This window comes from Protopterus annectens, chromosome 1.part1 (assembly GCF_019279795.1).
Source record: "Protopterus annectens isolate FY-2018-M chromosome 1.part1, PAN1.0, whole genome shotgun sequence".
NCBI classification, from domain to species: domain Eukaryota; kingdom Metazoa; phylum Chordata; order Ceratodontiformes; family Protopteridae; genus Protopterus; species Protopterus annectens.
Genome location: NC_056726.1, coordinates 1,586,207,621 through 1,586,222,731, shown reverse-complemented (window position 1 = coordinate 1,586,222,731; position 15,111 = coordinate 1,586,207,621).

Here is a 15,111-nt window from a genome sequence, read left to right as displayed (position 1 = left end):
TCTCACAATTATGCATTAGAGATTTGTAAAAGTTGACTACTGCTTGCCCAGTGGCTGTATACTCCTCAGGAGAAAGAAATTGGTGTACACCTTTTTCACTTTTCTCACTGTTCAGACGTATACAGGATGTTTGCTTTTGAGGGTAGATGTAAGGAGGAATGCTGTGTGTATATACATCTGATCAAAATGAAGCAGGTTAGGGGAAGGTGGGCCTAGAATACTGGGCAGTTCATAAGCAAGCATCACCCCTGAGGAGTCTGCATGAAACAAAATATATGGACTTAGATTTTAGTCTGTCTAGTGAGGAAACTGCTGAGTTTTAAGCATGTTCAAGTGTTTAGTGAGGCACATGCTGAATTAGGGATTATATTCAATGATTGCCCTAATATGGGAGGGATACATTGGTGAGGCAAGGGGTCAATGAAGAGTCTGTTATCAACACAGGCAGCCAAATCCCAGACAACTGACCCAGAATTAAGCAGATTGTTACATGTAGGTTTTCTCTATTGCCAAGAGGGTCTGTGAAATATTTTATTTTAGCAAAGCATCATTTGTATTTAAAGCATATGCTGCTAAACATATTATTACCATGAAATCATAATCAAAATAAGACATGCTATTTTTCATGTAGTGACAGGATTAATGCTTATTTGACTTGTACACCTGAATACCTTGAAAAGATGAAAAGGAAGACATTGAAGGTTTTTAGGTTTAACACGGAGACAAATCCAACATGAAACTAAAACAACATTGTTAATAAAAGTTCACTAAGTATTTAGTCAGAAAATGTTTGTATGGAAATATTTGTTTTACTAACTTCATCTATAAGATTACTACAATTACTGAGTATTTTCTTTTTGAGATATTTTCAAAACATCTCCTTTCTTGATTGCTGCATTACTTTTACTTAACTTCACTGTTTCCACATGTATCTTTATTTACAAAAAAATACTTAAACTTACCATGGTACTCATTGTGGCTAGTATCACTTTCAGTGCTACTGTTACATAGGGTATAACAATGCATATTTCTACTATGCCATGGAAGGATACTCTGACTTAGCATGGACAACCAATATCTCTTTCAGGCATGCATTGAAAAAACTTGTGCTATTTGTAAATGTGTTGTGTGCGGCACGGGAAATACCTGTTTCTACTACCACATCCACAGCAAAATCATATGCAACTGAATGTACATTGCTGCCTTTTCACACATAATGTCAGAACATCTTAAGGTGATGTTTCCACATACCGCAAGGCCAGTGCTCCACTTTTCCCCTCCTAGCATGGTAGTAAATTAACCAGACTGCACCCCCCCCCTTTTCTAGATTCCTGAATCTGCCACTGAGAAATGTGAGTAATGTGGAAGAAAAATACACAGACAGTTCCAATAGTAGTAGGAGCAATGAGCCTTATAAAAAATAATCTACAGTTGTATTTAGATATGCTACTAATACATGTAACCCCAAACGAACTACAGGAGTAATTACTGGGCACATTGCTGGTGCTGTGAAAAGCACTTCTGGCTGACATCAAAGATTTAAATAATACTAATTTCATGAATTTTTATGGTACTTTGACTTAGGACTGGGGTCCATTCCAGCCATGGTATGAGAAACCCAAAAGACTTGGAGAAATTAAAAGAGTGAAGTCAAAACCCGTTGCTAGCAAATGTAGTCATTGTATCATATTCAAGCAGACCTTCTCCAATAATTCTTAAAAAGCCATTTCACTGGCAGTAGTCCTTTCCTTCTGCATGTTACCCTTTTCTGTATATTCCCCACATGCTTTGATGAGCTTTAGAGCTGAGCTGCTGTGTGCCATGTGGTGACATCACCATGTTGTACTTAGCTCAGTGACACATTCTTACCTGTTAAAATCAAGCAAGCTGAGACATACATGGCACATGGCCACCTATCAGTTTTGGTGAATTCGTATCACCTGCATTAGCTGTGGCTATGTAGCATATTACCCTACAACAGGAGTGCCTTACAAACTAAATGCAGCTGCTACGAGTTTTAATGTGCATGACCAGGAAGATGACTTATTGATGATTATGTTTCAGAATGGAGGGTGTTCAGAAGCACTTTTTCAGAAGTTGTTTGAGTTTATAGAATCTTGATTTATGCAGGCTCACAAACTAAAGATAGTTTTTTAGCTAAAAAACAGAAAAAAAACATGGGATGTTAGACACCTGTAAATGCTAAGTAATGCATATTGATTTCTACCAAGAATTATGCAATTTTTCTGAGTGAAATTATGTATGTTTCTTTCACACACCTTACTATTTTGGTAATAGATTAATAAGTAATAACATATTTTGGCCCAATCATATGGCGCTTTAAGTGCTGGTGCATTTAATGTAGAAATTATGCACAGCAAAGGTCATTTACATACCAAAATTCTTGCTATCAGTATAAATTCAAAATCACCTTTACATGTAGCAGTAAGACAATTATTTATCATGCCATGTATCCCTGTGATTTTTATTGCTAAACTCACTTGAACTTTAATGAAGAGAATTAATTAAAATCAAAGAAAATTTAAGTTGGATATTAAGATGTCTTCACTACAGTAGGTGACCATGAGTTTAAAGGTTTGGTTCTTCATCATATTAAATGACAGAATGTTGATAATATGTAAAGCAGACTAAATACAGACTGCCTTCCTAGCATTACCTCATTTTGATTAGTTGATGTTTTGCTTTAATAGCTTGATTGCTTAACTTATACCTTATTTATTTCATGTTTTAGTTAATATTAGTGATTTTACTATGTAATGTTTACACAATGCTCTGTGACTCCAATTTTAAAATTTTGAAAAGCTGATAAAGAGTTGTGTGCTCCAAATGTCCTTCTGGTTTTAATAAAAGCTTCCGGTCAATACTTTAGATATGTTGCTGTTTTAATGTTAACAGTATCAATTATCTTATGACATCTCATTGACATGGACACCAAATTAATTTAGTTATTAGGTAGAACATGCAAATATTAGGCAATGAACCACAGCGACTAGCATAAAACCAAAGATTTTATCATTATTATTATTATTATTATTATTATTATTATTATTATTTAGTTATTACTTTGTTAAATTAATTGCACTTGATTGTTCTAAAAATTTGTTTAATTTTATTCCTTTCTGGAGAAAAGAATAAAGGAATTTGTTTCAAGTGCGTATAGTTCCTATAATGAAAAAAAAACCCAGATGGATAAAACTATAAAAAAGATGTGCTTTGTAACAGGAAATAAATATTGCCTTAATACATAAGACATCTTAAGCATCTGTCTGTTTCATGGACATGAGAAAACACTGCAAAACAACAGTTATATTATTGCTGCCCTTAAAGGAAACAAAGAATCATTTTTATATTCACACTGCCTCTCCCAATTATTTTCATCTGATGTACTACATCCATATTGTGCCCATGTCTTTCTCTTTCTTTGTCATCAAACATTTGCTAATATTCTGCATCTTTCCTAACTCACAAGATTTCTAACTCCTTTAGTTTTTGGTAAATATTTTTATATATATTCAGCTTGTGCAATTCCTTTTCATTGTGTATGACTTTGAAACCTCAACACAGCCCATTAGACACGGATTGCAATTATACAATGACCACCCATTAATATTCCAAAATGTGCACGCTGATTGGTCAGCGTGCCCATTGTAAATCAGACTTATACTAATGGAAAAAGGTCCGGTCGCCCGGACTTTTTCCATTAGTATACGTCTTTTTTTTTGTGTATTAGACAGCAACGGAGAACGGAAGAGCTCTGTTGGTGTAATCTCACTATGTTAAATGGGTTTAACATAGCGAGATATCTTAAAAAAAAGCAACGGAGATCTTCCTTTCTCCCTTGCTTTTTTTAAAGCTGTCTCGCTATGTTAAACCATTTAACATAGCGAGACAGCTTTTAAAAAAGCAACGGAGAAAGGAAGATTTCCGTTGCTTTTTTTTAAGATATCTCGCTATGTTAAACTCATTTAACATAGCGAGACAACTTTAAAAAAGCAATGGAGATCTTCCATTCTCCATTGCTTCCCCTACACATAGCTCTGATGTACTGCATAAGCATACGCATGCGCAGTACATCAGAACTGCCCCAGGATACCGGACAGCTGCAGAAGGGCAGCATGGAGGCATTATAAAATGCCATTATTTAAGAAAAGTAAGTATATTTTTTCTTAAATAATGTCATTGTATAATAGCAATAACTCACTTCTGGGTGTGGGTAATGCGGGATTTACCCACGGTTGGTGTGGTCTGGTCACGAGGGCATTACGCACACACAGGCATGGGTTATTGCTTATGTATCCTCTACAAGTGAAATCTGATCTCACCATGTGTAATATCCAGACTCAGTGAAATGCATCCCAGCCTTAAAAGGGTCCTCCCCACTGGAGGAGGAGGGGGATCCGACTTCTTGTGTAGCTTGACTGCTCCTTAATACTGCATTAGATGATTTAGCTTACATGTTGTTAGTATTCCAAAATTGTTATTGTGACATATCCTGCTTTCCTGCTTAGTATCAGCTGTTCAGCACTGAATTATTTCTTTGGATTCACCTTTGCAGACTGTATAACATTTCACATTTTGGCATGAAATACTCATTGTTGTCTGCCTTCCTACAATGCAAGACACTACAGTTCTCTTTGAAGACTTCCCCCATTTTTGACTACTGTATCTTTCATTGCATCATCAGCACTTAATGTGATGTCGCTGTCCAAATTCAGTGTGACATAAAATGTAAATGATTTAAACCATCCATTCACTGGTTGTAAACTGTGTCATATCACTGCGCTTTCTGCCTCTTCTGAGTATGGCTGTCTTACTAGTATCCTCTTGCTCCAGTCAGAGATCTTTCTTGCAAACCATTATAGGAATTCAAATAATACAGTCCAGCTTATCTGAATTTTAACTATAATAACAATAATAGCATACCTTTCTACTCATCCTTTACCAATAATGTCCATTTTATCATAACATCTCTCTTAAGCTAATCACATAACCTTATACATTTGCACCATGATTAATCTGAAGGTGCATCACTGTCTTTTCTGTTGGATGAACTATTGGTGTTGCTCTTTTTCCTTCATTTTGTTTTGCTTGCTTGCCTTATGACAAGGCCTCTGGCATTCAAAGACATTGCTCCATATTGCTTTCTTATGTGGGCTCACATCTTCTCCCTGGATGAAATAAGAAAGTTGAAAACTGATAAAAGGGAAAACAAATCAGTATTTTTAGAGATCAACAGTTACAATAGAATCAATAATTAAATGTTACATTCAATTGTTTGCAGCAGTACAATTGAAATTTTTATTGGAAATGTACCATTGGATTAACAGTCCATGTTTGGAGGAGTTAAGAAAAAAACTACAAAGAGAATGCTGTATAAAACATGGAAATTCAGTCATAAACATTTTGATTGTGAATATTTTTGCTGTACTGAATCTTCTACTGTCTTGATAATTGAGGTGGAATGCAATACTAAATGCATCATTTACTCGTGCTTTTATGATATGTATCATAATTTTCCCTGTTTGCACAGGATCACACTACTATGCTATAAGAGAAAGACAATTCCTCCCAAATAAGAAATACATAAAGATGTGCACCTTGCTCATCCACATGTATTTCTAATAATTCATAAAGATTTGACTTTTTTTAATATGAGAGGCAAATGTGATACCTAGTGAGTCACTTACACTGTGTGAAATGAACCTGAGTACCTGGTGTGGGACTAGAACCCACAGCTTTCTGATGTTTTTGTCTGAAAGAGGAAATTAAGAATTTATATATTTGCATAGTAAAACAGGACAGCCGATTCTATACCACATATGAATGTCTCAATATTTGCTAATGAAATAACTGCTGGAGTAGTTTCTGTCCTGCGTATATATACTGCACCATATCAACAGTTACAGTTTCATTCTACTTATGGAGAAACACATAGACATTATCCATTACAGCAGAATTTTTTTTAATATACAGTTAAGATTTCACATATTTTGGTCATGAGTACAATTTCAGAGCATTTTTCTGAGCTAGTTCTAATTGCAGCCTAGTTTAATATATCCTAATTCCCAAACTTTGCTCAGTTCATTTGGGAATTCTGTCTTTCATTACATGTTTGAATTTGCTTCTCTGTTGTAAATCCCTAACTAATCCTGCTTTTAAGATGTAATCTGTATCTCAGTCCTTGCTGACTCATTTTTAAAATGCATGGGAGTCAGCTAACCAGCTTCTGGAGATTTTGTAACAAAGACAATTACTCTTTCTTTCAGTTCTAATTCTGACAATAGATTTATAGTTCTATTCTAATCCGGCAATAGATGTAAAGTTTCCCACACTTGTTTTTGTCTGTGCAGAGGAATAGTATACCTGTTACAAATTTTTTGAATAACAAAGGTAACATTTATCAATTTAGTGATTTATTAGCAGCTACATTTTCTGTTTACTCAATTACTTTAGATGACTTTGCAGATGCAATTTGATTTCATAATTAAACACTTCACTTATTAAACATGGAAACTTTGTGTACCTCAACTTATGTATCTGAGAAATTATATGCGCCCTGATATGAATTCACAGATCAAGAAGGGAGAAATCTGGTAACAATAAGGTGAACATCAAAAGTAAACAGCTCTGACAACTGGAACTGCATTATCCAATGTGCATCACAGGAAGGATTGTTATTTTTCCATCTTGGCACAAAATACACAAAAGGAAATACACAAACAAGAAAGCCAGAAAAGACACAAATGTCAGAAAACATGAGTTCACATCAGCGATAGACAAAAAAAATCTTGTATTAACATTTATCACTTTCATCTTATTAGTGGAAGAGCTTTCTTCAGAATAAGACAATTTGCTCTGTTTCCTAAACAGTGCAAACTGACATCATATTACAGAATAACCAATCAACAGTGCAAACTGACATCATATTACAAAATAACCAATTAGCTTTTAGAGCAATGAGTAACCAACAATTAAAATGTAACTAATTTTTTTTTTTTTAAATAACCTTCTTGTCCCCTCCAGTCATGATCTGTGTAGGCTGCTGGCTCGGCTTGAGGTTTGCTCCCGCTGCATCTCTACCACACCAGGTGCCTCGCAGTGCTCTACTTGGAACCCTTGTTTCCCACCCTTGAATGAACTTCATAAAGGAATTCCTGCTCTGTTTCTGTAACTTCTCTGCATCCCTAAGAACAAGTAATAAGGTTTGCTCCCGCTGCATCTCTACCACCCCAGGTGCCTCTCAGTGTTCTGCTCGGAACCCTGGCTTCCTGCCCTTAAACGGACTTCATAAAGCAATTCCTGCTGTGTTTCTGTACCTTCTCTGCCTCCCTAAGAAAAAATAATAAGTTTTGCTCCCGCTACATCTCTACCACCCCAGGTGCCTCCCAGTTCTCTGCTCGGAACCCTGGCTTCCCACCCTTGAACGGACTTCATAAAGGAATTCCTGCTGTGTTTCTGTAAATTCTCTCCCTCCCTCCCTAAGAACCAATAATAAGTGTATGTTCCCTCTTGTAAATTAAAAATATACTATAAGTACTCTGTTGTATATCAACCCAATGAGCAATAACTAGCAGCCTACCATGGATTTAATTTGCCCCTTTACTTTTTAGGCTTCTTCCCATTCCCCTGATTGCCTGAGGTCTATCCTTCTACTTACCTAGCTTGGCCACTAAATGGCACTGTGCAGCCTCTAGCTACACTTCAGTACACGTTAACAATACTGTTAACCTAGCTCTGCCCTGTTCTAACCCTTTCAAATCTGCTATATTCTATTAATCTACCACTACCATGTTTCAGTTTCTAGCTCCGGTTAACCCTCTGCTTTCTTCCAACTTGCATACACAGTGCCCATACCTCCTTACCTCAGATCTGTTCTCTGTTTCACTGATAAACTTTCTTCTGACTTTCTTCCTCCTTCTTGGGTTTCTCTGTCCTTCATTTTTCTCTGCCTCTTACCCCTCCCCTTCTCTTTCAGTCACCCTTTCCATTATCCACACCTCATCCCATCCTACTCAGTCTCTACTCTCGTGTTCTTGCATCACTCCCTCACCCTTCTTCATACCCACTCTCCGCCCCTAAATCCATATTGCTTTGCTTGTATTCATGACGCCATTTTTAAATAACCTCGTCCCCTCCAGTCCTGATCTGCATAGGCTGCTGTCTCCGCTTGAGGGTGTTTGCACAGGCTAATACTGTGACATTTGGTATTGTGTGTCTCTGTTAGGTTTCTACAGGTAAAAACTGTAAAAACTCTTTGTGTGCCTCTGTTATGCTTACAGACTCAGCTGTGGTTTCCTGTTCCATTCTATGCTTGTGGCTTGGTTTTTCAGTCGTCAGTCAGTGCTCATGGCTTGGGATTTTGAGTCTACATAGGACTATTAGCAGCTTTTCCACTACTTCCTAGCTGATAACTAGCTTTTGCCATCATTTATCTTGCTCAATGAGCACCCTACTATTATTTGTGTGCCTAGACTTAATTCCTGAGTTTCAATGCAATTCAAGCAGTTTTTTACCACATTGTTTGTGTGTCTTGATTCGATTCCTGAGTTTCAATGCAATTTAAGTGGCTTTTACCGCTGTTTTTCAGCAATCAGCAAACCACTGACTGCGTCTTAAAAATGCCTACACGGCATATGTGCCTAGACTCTGTTTTCGAGTTTCAACAATACTTAATTGGCTTTTTCCTCTGTGCTTGCAGTTAGCCATCCATTTGACTGCGTTTTATGAATTCCTGCACTACATGTGTGCCTAGACTCAGTTCCTTAGTTTCTAAGATTATTTAATGCGACCTTTCTGTTGCTTACAAGTGGTCAGCTAGTTCATTACCTGGATTTCCCACTGTTGCAAAAGCTTCCTATTGTATGCATTCCTAGGCTTGGTCCCCGTGTCTTTGACTAAATAGTAGATGTTTCTCCATTGCTGAGTATAGTTATGTCTGGTTATAATTCTATGTATATTAGCAGAAAGACTCACAATTAGCTGCCTATTGCATACAATTTCACTCGAGATACTGAATGCTTCATATTTCAAGTATAATATTACAGAGCTGTTGCTGATAACTTAACATTTTATGTCAATGAATGTTTTTGATACAGTACACAATTTTGACCAAAACTAAATGCTGGGAGTGGACTCTTGTCTGCACTGTTGTTTTCCTGCTTTGTAATTGCTGCATATTTCTTAATTCTGCATTTGTAGCCATTGTTTAATATATGTAAGTGCTTCTGAAATTGAACATTTCCATAGCTATTCTGCTCCTGGTACCTTTCCTGAAGTTTCAAAAGTAATTACTCAATATTTTCTACTGCTATTTTTATGTTTGTCCCTAAGGGCTGTAGTCAAGAACTATGTTTCTACATCTATGGTGAAAGTTTGTACTGCAGTGCTTCCTCCTGCATACACCTCTACATCAAACCCATCCCCAGGCAACCTGTTGCTTTTTCTTCTTCCTCCTTGTATTTTCACAAGTATTGTTAACTTTTGCATTTTTTTTTCTTAACAGTTGCTGTATTTTGTGTTAATATTGATTATTTTTCTTCCCAGCTTCTCCTTTTAATTCTCCTCTTCCTGGATCCCCACCAAGCCAAGTTCGATCTATTGGCTTGCAGTGCTCTTTAACAGAACCGGGCAACCTTGGGATGAGTGTTATTTTCAAAATATAGAAAAAGTATGTTTTATCCTCCAGACAAAATTAATTGTTAGCCCTTATTTAATTTCTATTTTTAAGTAAAGCACTCCATCACGGACGTTAGCTTGCCCCCTCCCCATACTGTACTTCCTAACAGCAGTCTCCCCTTGCAAGCTGTTTCAACTATTTGAAAGCCCTGCTGTTTTTCTAGTATTACTAAACCCTTTCTCCTATAGCTTGTGGTCTTTCTAAATCCCACATACTCCTTGTTACAAGTGTTTATTTTATTTCAAAAGAAAGGTATGCAAAACAAGTAAGTCCAAAGTACCTACTGATTTTCTTATTTCAGAATATTTGCTGCCCCCCATTCTGTACTTCCAACTGCAATCTGTCTTTATATGCTGTACTATTTGTATGCTCTACTGTTTTTCTACGTCTACTAAACCTTTTCTCTTATAAATTTTTGTCTTCCTAATTTCCACATAACTCCTTGGTAAAATTGGCTTATTTTATTTCAGTAAGACAGGTATGCAAAACAAGCAAGTCAGAGTACCTACTGCCTTTCTTATTGTTTCTGTAGCTTGCATATCTGTGAAATCAGGGCCAGCCCTTTTCATCATACTATTGCTATCCACCACTTTTCTGGTCTATTCTGATCCTCCCCCTCCCCACAAGAACAATTGCAGCCTAATCAGGGCCAGCCCTTTTCATTATAACCTATAAACCTACTGATAGTCTTCCTTTGTCTATTGCCCACTATGCTCCCCTCCCTGCCCCCAATTTCCATCCACCCCCAGTGGTCCTACCTTTATTACAAACAGTCACCACTCTCACCCTTCAAACAACCTATAACATCACTACACCTATACTTCCTCCTACTCAGCTAATATCAACAAGCACACCATACCTATCCTCACTTCATGCACACTCCTTGCATAGATCACATCTTACCAAACCTCCACCATTCCCACATTCAACCACTACCACTGTACCACCACACACACCACCACTCATATCCCACCTCTACTCTACTACTCTCTCATCAGGTCAACAATCTTCCCAATACACCCTCTATAGAGACTACAGACCACAATTGTTTGTGTCTTTCGGCTTTTCCCGGTTAGGGGTTGCCACAGCGGAACTCCGGTCCGCTAATGATTGGCAGTAGAGTTTTTATGTACTGGCTTGCCAGGCCTAACGCACAACCTTCAATGAAGGAACGCCCGTTCATGCATGTCGCCACACGGAAGACGCTCTAACTGAGAATTGAATGGGCAATGTCTAACTGTGAGGCGACAACGCTACCACAGACCACAATACCTAAACTAAAAACAACCCCACAACCTAACATAACCCTACCACTTTACCTATTACCCACAGAACACAATCAAAAAACTTCCCTTATAAGCAAGCATATACAGAAATTGATACAACTAATAATCTCATCTATATCCAACCTAGCACTCAGTGGAGACATCCATCCCAATCCTGGTCCCTCAATCTCCAACCGCTCCCCTCATAATCAGACTACAAACCACATCTTCTCCCAAATCACAGTCAATAGAAAGCCAACCGACCTCCTTCTGATAAGCCTAAATATTAGAAGTATATGCAACAAGGTGCATGAATTCCATGCCACCATAGACTTCTACTCCCCTGATGTAGTGATCCTTACAGAAACATGTTTAAAACCACACATTACTAATGAGCAAATCCTCCCTACCGGTTACAATATACTAAGAGTAGACCGACTAAACAAAAAAGGATGTGGTATAGCTATAATATTTAAGCAGCATCTAGACATCCAGATCTTAAAGTTAGCAGCACCCCAAATAACTAAGGAATAAATAATATATACCACCCTTAAAATAAACCAAAATAAAACCCTAAACATAATAGGTCACTACTTCTCACCTGACCTCAACATCCCTCCACTTGAAAACCTCCTCAGCTGGACTACCCACCACCTACCCCAAGAAACTTTAATATTAGGAGACTTCAACACTGACTGGCAATCCTGCTCTAGCAACCACCCAGCCCATCATGTAAACCTTCATGGCTTCACCAAACTAGTCCAGTCACCTACTAGGATAAATAACACCAACAAACACACTACCCTTGATTGGATACTAGTCAATAAGAGCCCCCAGTCATATATAGCAGGCTGCTTATCTGACAGCCTCGGTGATCACTCCCCAACCTTCCTACTAAGAAATCACCTTTATAAAGTGAAACCCATCATCTACCATCAAGTACGCAAAAAAACTAGCTTCAACCCTCTCTCATTCAGCTCATCCCTAAAAGACTGTAACTGGCAACCTCTAAAATACCTCAAACTAGATGATGCAGTTGACTACTTTAATAAAACATTCCTAAGCATCCTTAATTACTATGCCTCCATAAGACATTTCCGAACTAGAGACCAACCATCCCCATGGCTACAATAAAACACCAAGTCTGAAATGAAAAACAGGGATAAAGCCTGGGACAATTGGTGCAAAACCAAAACTCCCTCTACTAGGCAAAAATTCCTAGAACTATGCAATAGAACCAAAAAGCTTATAAAACAGAACAAAATCTAATACTACCATTCTGCCCTTACCTCCTGCCAACATAACCCCAAACAATTCTGGTCCTCAATAAACTCCATCCTCTACCCAGGGAAAGTAAGTACACCCACTCCTAACTTAACTCACTCCTCCAAAAATATTGTTACCTCTTTCAACAATCACTTCACACAAACCATACCATCACTAGCTACACAACACAACCCCCCATAAACCCACACCAACTACAACTAACAATCTCCCCACTAGCTTCTCCTTCTCTCCTTTTCCTACCTCCAAAATAAAACAACTATTAACTAAACGTAAAATCACCAGATTAGCAGAAGACAACCTCCCAAGTGAATACCTTCAACTTGCAGCTGACATCTAGCCTACCCAGTATCACTCATGATTAACAGATCTCTGTCAGAAAGTTATGTTCCCATACTATGGAAAGTCTCACACATAATTCACCTACACAAAGGAGGCCCCTCCACAGATCTAACCAATTAACACCCCATAGCTATTCTCTCACCACTCTTCAAAATACTAGAGAGATGCATTCATTCTCAAGTCTCAGATCACCTCCTTGTTAACAACCTCCTCTCCAACACACAACACGGTTTCCAACCTAACCATAGCACCACCACCACCTTACTCTCTTTCTCTAACACTATCCTACAAAATAAAAATGCAGGTTATCTCTCCTCAGCTACCTTCTTGGACCTCTCTAAAGCTTTCGACATGGTCCCACACAAACAACTCATCTCTCTTCTCAATAACCTATCCTTCTCTCAACCAGTCATCGACTGGTTTCAGAGTTACCTATCTGACCGCCAACAAGCAGTTGTTTGGCAGGAAGACCTATCCCCCCAACTACCAGTCTCTATAGGGGTTCCCCAAGGGTCCATCCTGGGACCTCTACTCTTCTCTATTTTCACCAATAATCTAGCCTCAGCCACAACACATGGCACACTCATACAATACGGAGATGACTCAACCATCATCTGCACAGCCCATTCCCTACCTGAACTGCAAAAAGTCACACAGGAAGCATTTTCTTCTATTGAAACTTGGTTATCCGATGCCCAACTAATACTCAACCCAAACAAAGCAAAATTACTAATCTTCCAACCCACCAAACTTACCCTAGACAGCTCTCACTTTAACATCACAGCAAAAGACACCACCATCCATCCTACAGAATACACCAAACCACTAGGAGTAGAAATAGACAATAAACTGAACTTTGACATTCACAGTTCCATGACCATTAAAAAAGTGCACAAAAAACTAGGAGCATTATATAGAAATCAGCAACTACTTACCAACGCAGCTAAAATTTTGGTAGTAAATTTTAATCTTATCTCTACCCTACTCTACGCCTCTCCAGTATTTACTAACCTTAGACAATGCGACCTAAATAAGCTCAACACCTGCTACAACAAAATCACCAAATTCGCCACAGGGGCTTCCTACTGTACTCACCACTGTCTCTCACTAACAGAACTGGGCTGGCTAGAGCTCCCCCACCTCCTTCAATGTTACCAACTTGCATTTGCCCACAAACTAATAAACCAACCACTAAAAGTCCCATCCCTCCAGAATCTACTCCAACCCTACATAATCACGAGATCACTAAGATCCAGCCACAAATACCTCCTACAGGTCACAAGAGCCAATAACTCTGCTGGAGAAGCATTATTCTCCTGAACTATAGGCAAACTCTGGAACTCCCTCCCATCCTCAATTACCTCTGTAACTTCTTGCACCCACTTTAAATCCTTACTAAAATTACACTTAAGAACTTTTCAGATAAGCCCTTGCAAACCCCCCCCCCCCACTACCATCCACTCCACCCACCCACTACCTTTCTCGGCCCCCTAACAACCTACTTTTAGCAAGCTTGGCTACTCATGTTCCCGGCAACCTACCACATTATACTAACTTCTTGTAGCAACAACTGCTAATGGCTGTTATGTACCTCAAAAACAGATTGTATCAATTGTTTACTGATGAATCTCAACTACATTTGTAACCATGTTTAGTATATGTCACATTTTAAAATTGTACTATGTTCTACAGCTGTTTTACATCTATGTTTTATTCTTGTCTTATATCCTCAGCTGGACTAATGCCTATATTTAAATGCTATGTTTTTAACTGTATAATGCAAGTAATACTTAATGTGGAGCTTTTCTCCCCAGGCCTCCGCTGAAAATGGACCTGTGTCCAGTCGGACTCTCCCGGTCAACAAATGTAAATAAATAAATAAATAATAAACAACTGTTTAGTTTATTCCTTTCCTTTACAGTTTGCTCCTGCTGCATCTCTACCACCCCAGGTGCCTCCCAGTGCTGTGCTCAAAAAGCTGGCTTCCCACCCGTGAATGGACTTCTTGCCATGTTTCTGTAACTTCTCTGCCTCCCTTCTTCTTCTTTCAGCTTTTCCCGGTTAGGGGTAGCCACAGTGGATCACCTTGTCCGCTCATGATTGGCAGTGGAGTTTTACTGTGTCAAGTTGCCAGCCTGGCGCCCAACCTTCCACAGAAGGCACACACACACTCACACCTAGGGCCAATTTAGAGTGTCCAATCCATCTGCAGCATGTCTTTGGCATGTGGGAGGAAACCGGAGCACTCGGAGGAAACCTATGCGACCACAGGGAGGACATGTAGACTTTGCATGGAAGGCACCCCAGCTGCGGCTCAAACCAGAAAACCTCCTGCTGTGAGGAACTTCTCTGCCTCCCTAAGAACCAATAATAAGTATATGCACCCTATTGTAAATTACAAATATACTATAAGTACCCTGTTGTATAATGACCCAGTGAGCAATAGCTAGCAGCCTACCATGGATTTAATTTCCCCCTTTACTTTCTAGGCTTCTTCCCATTCCCCTGAGTGCCTGATGTCTA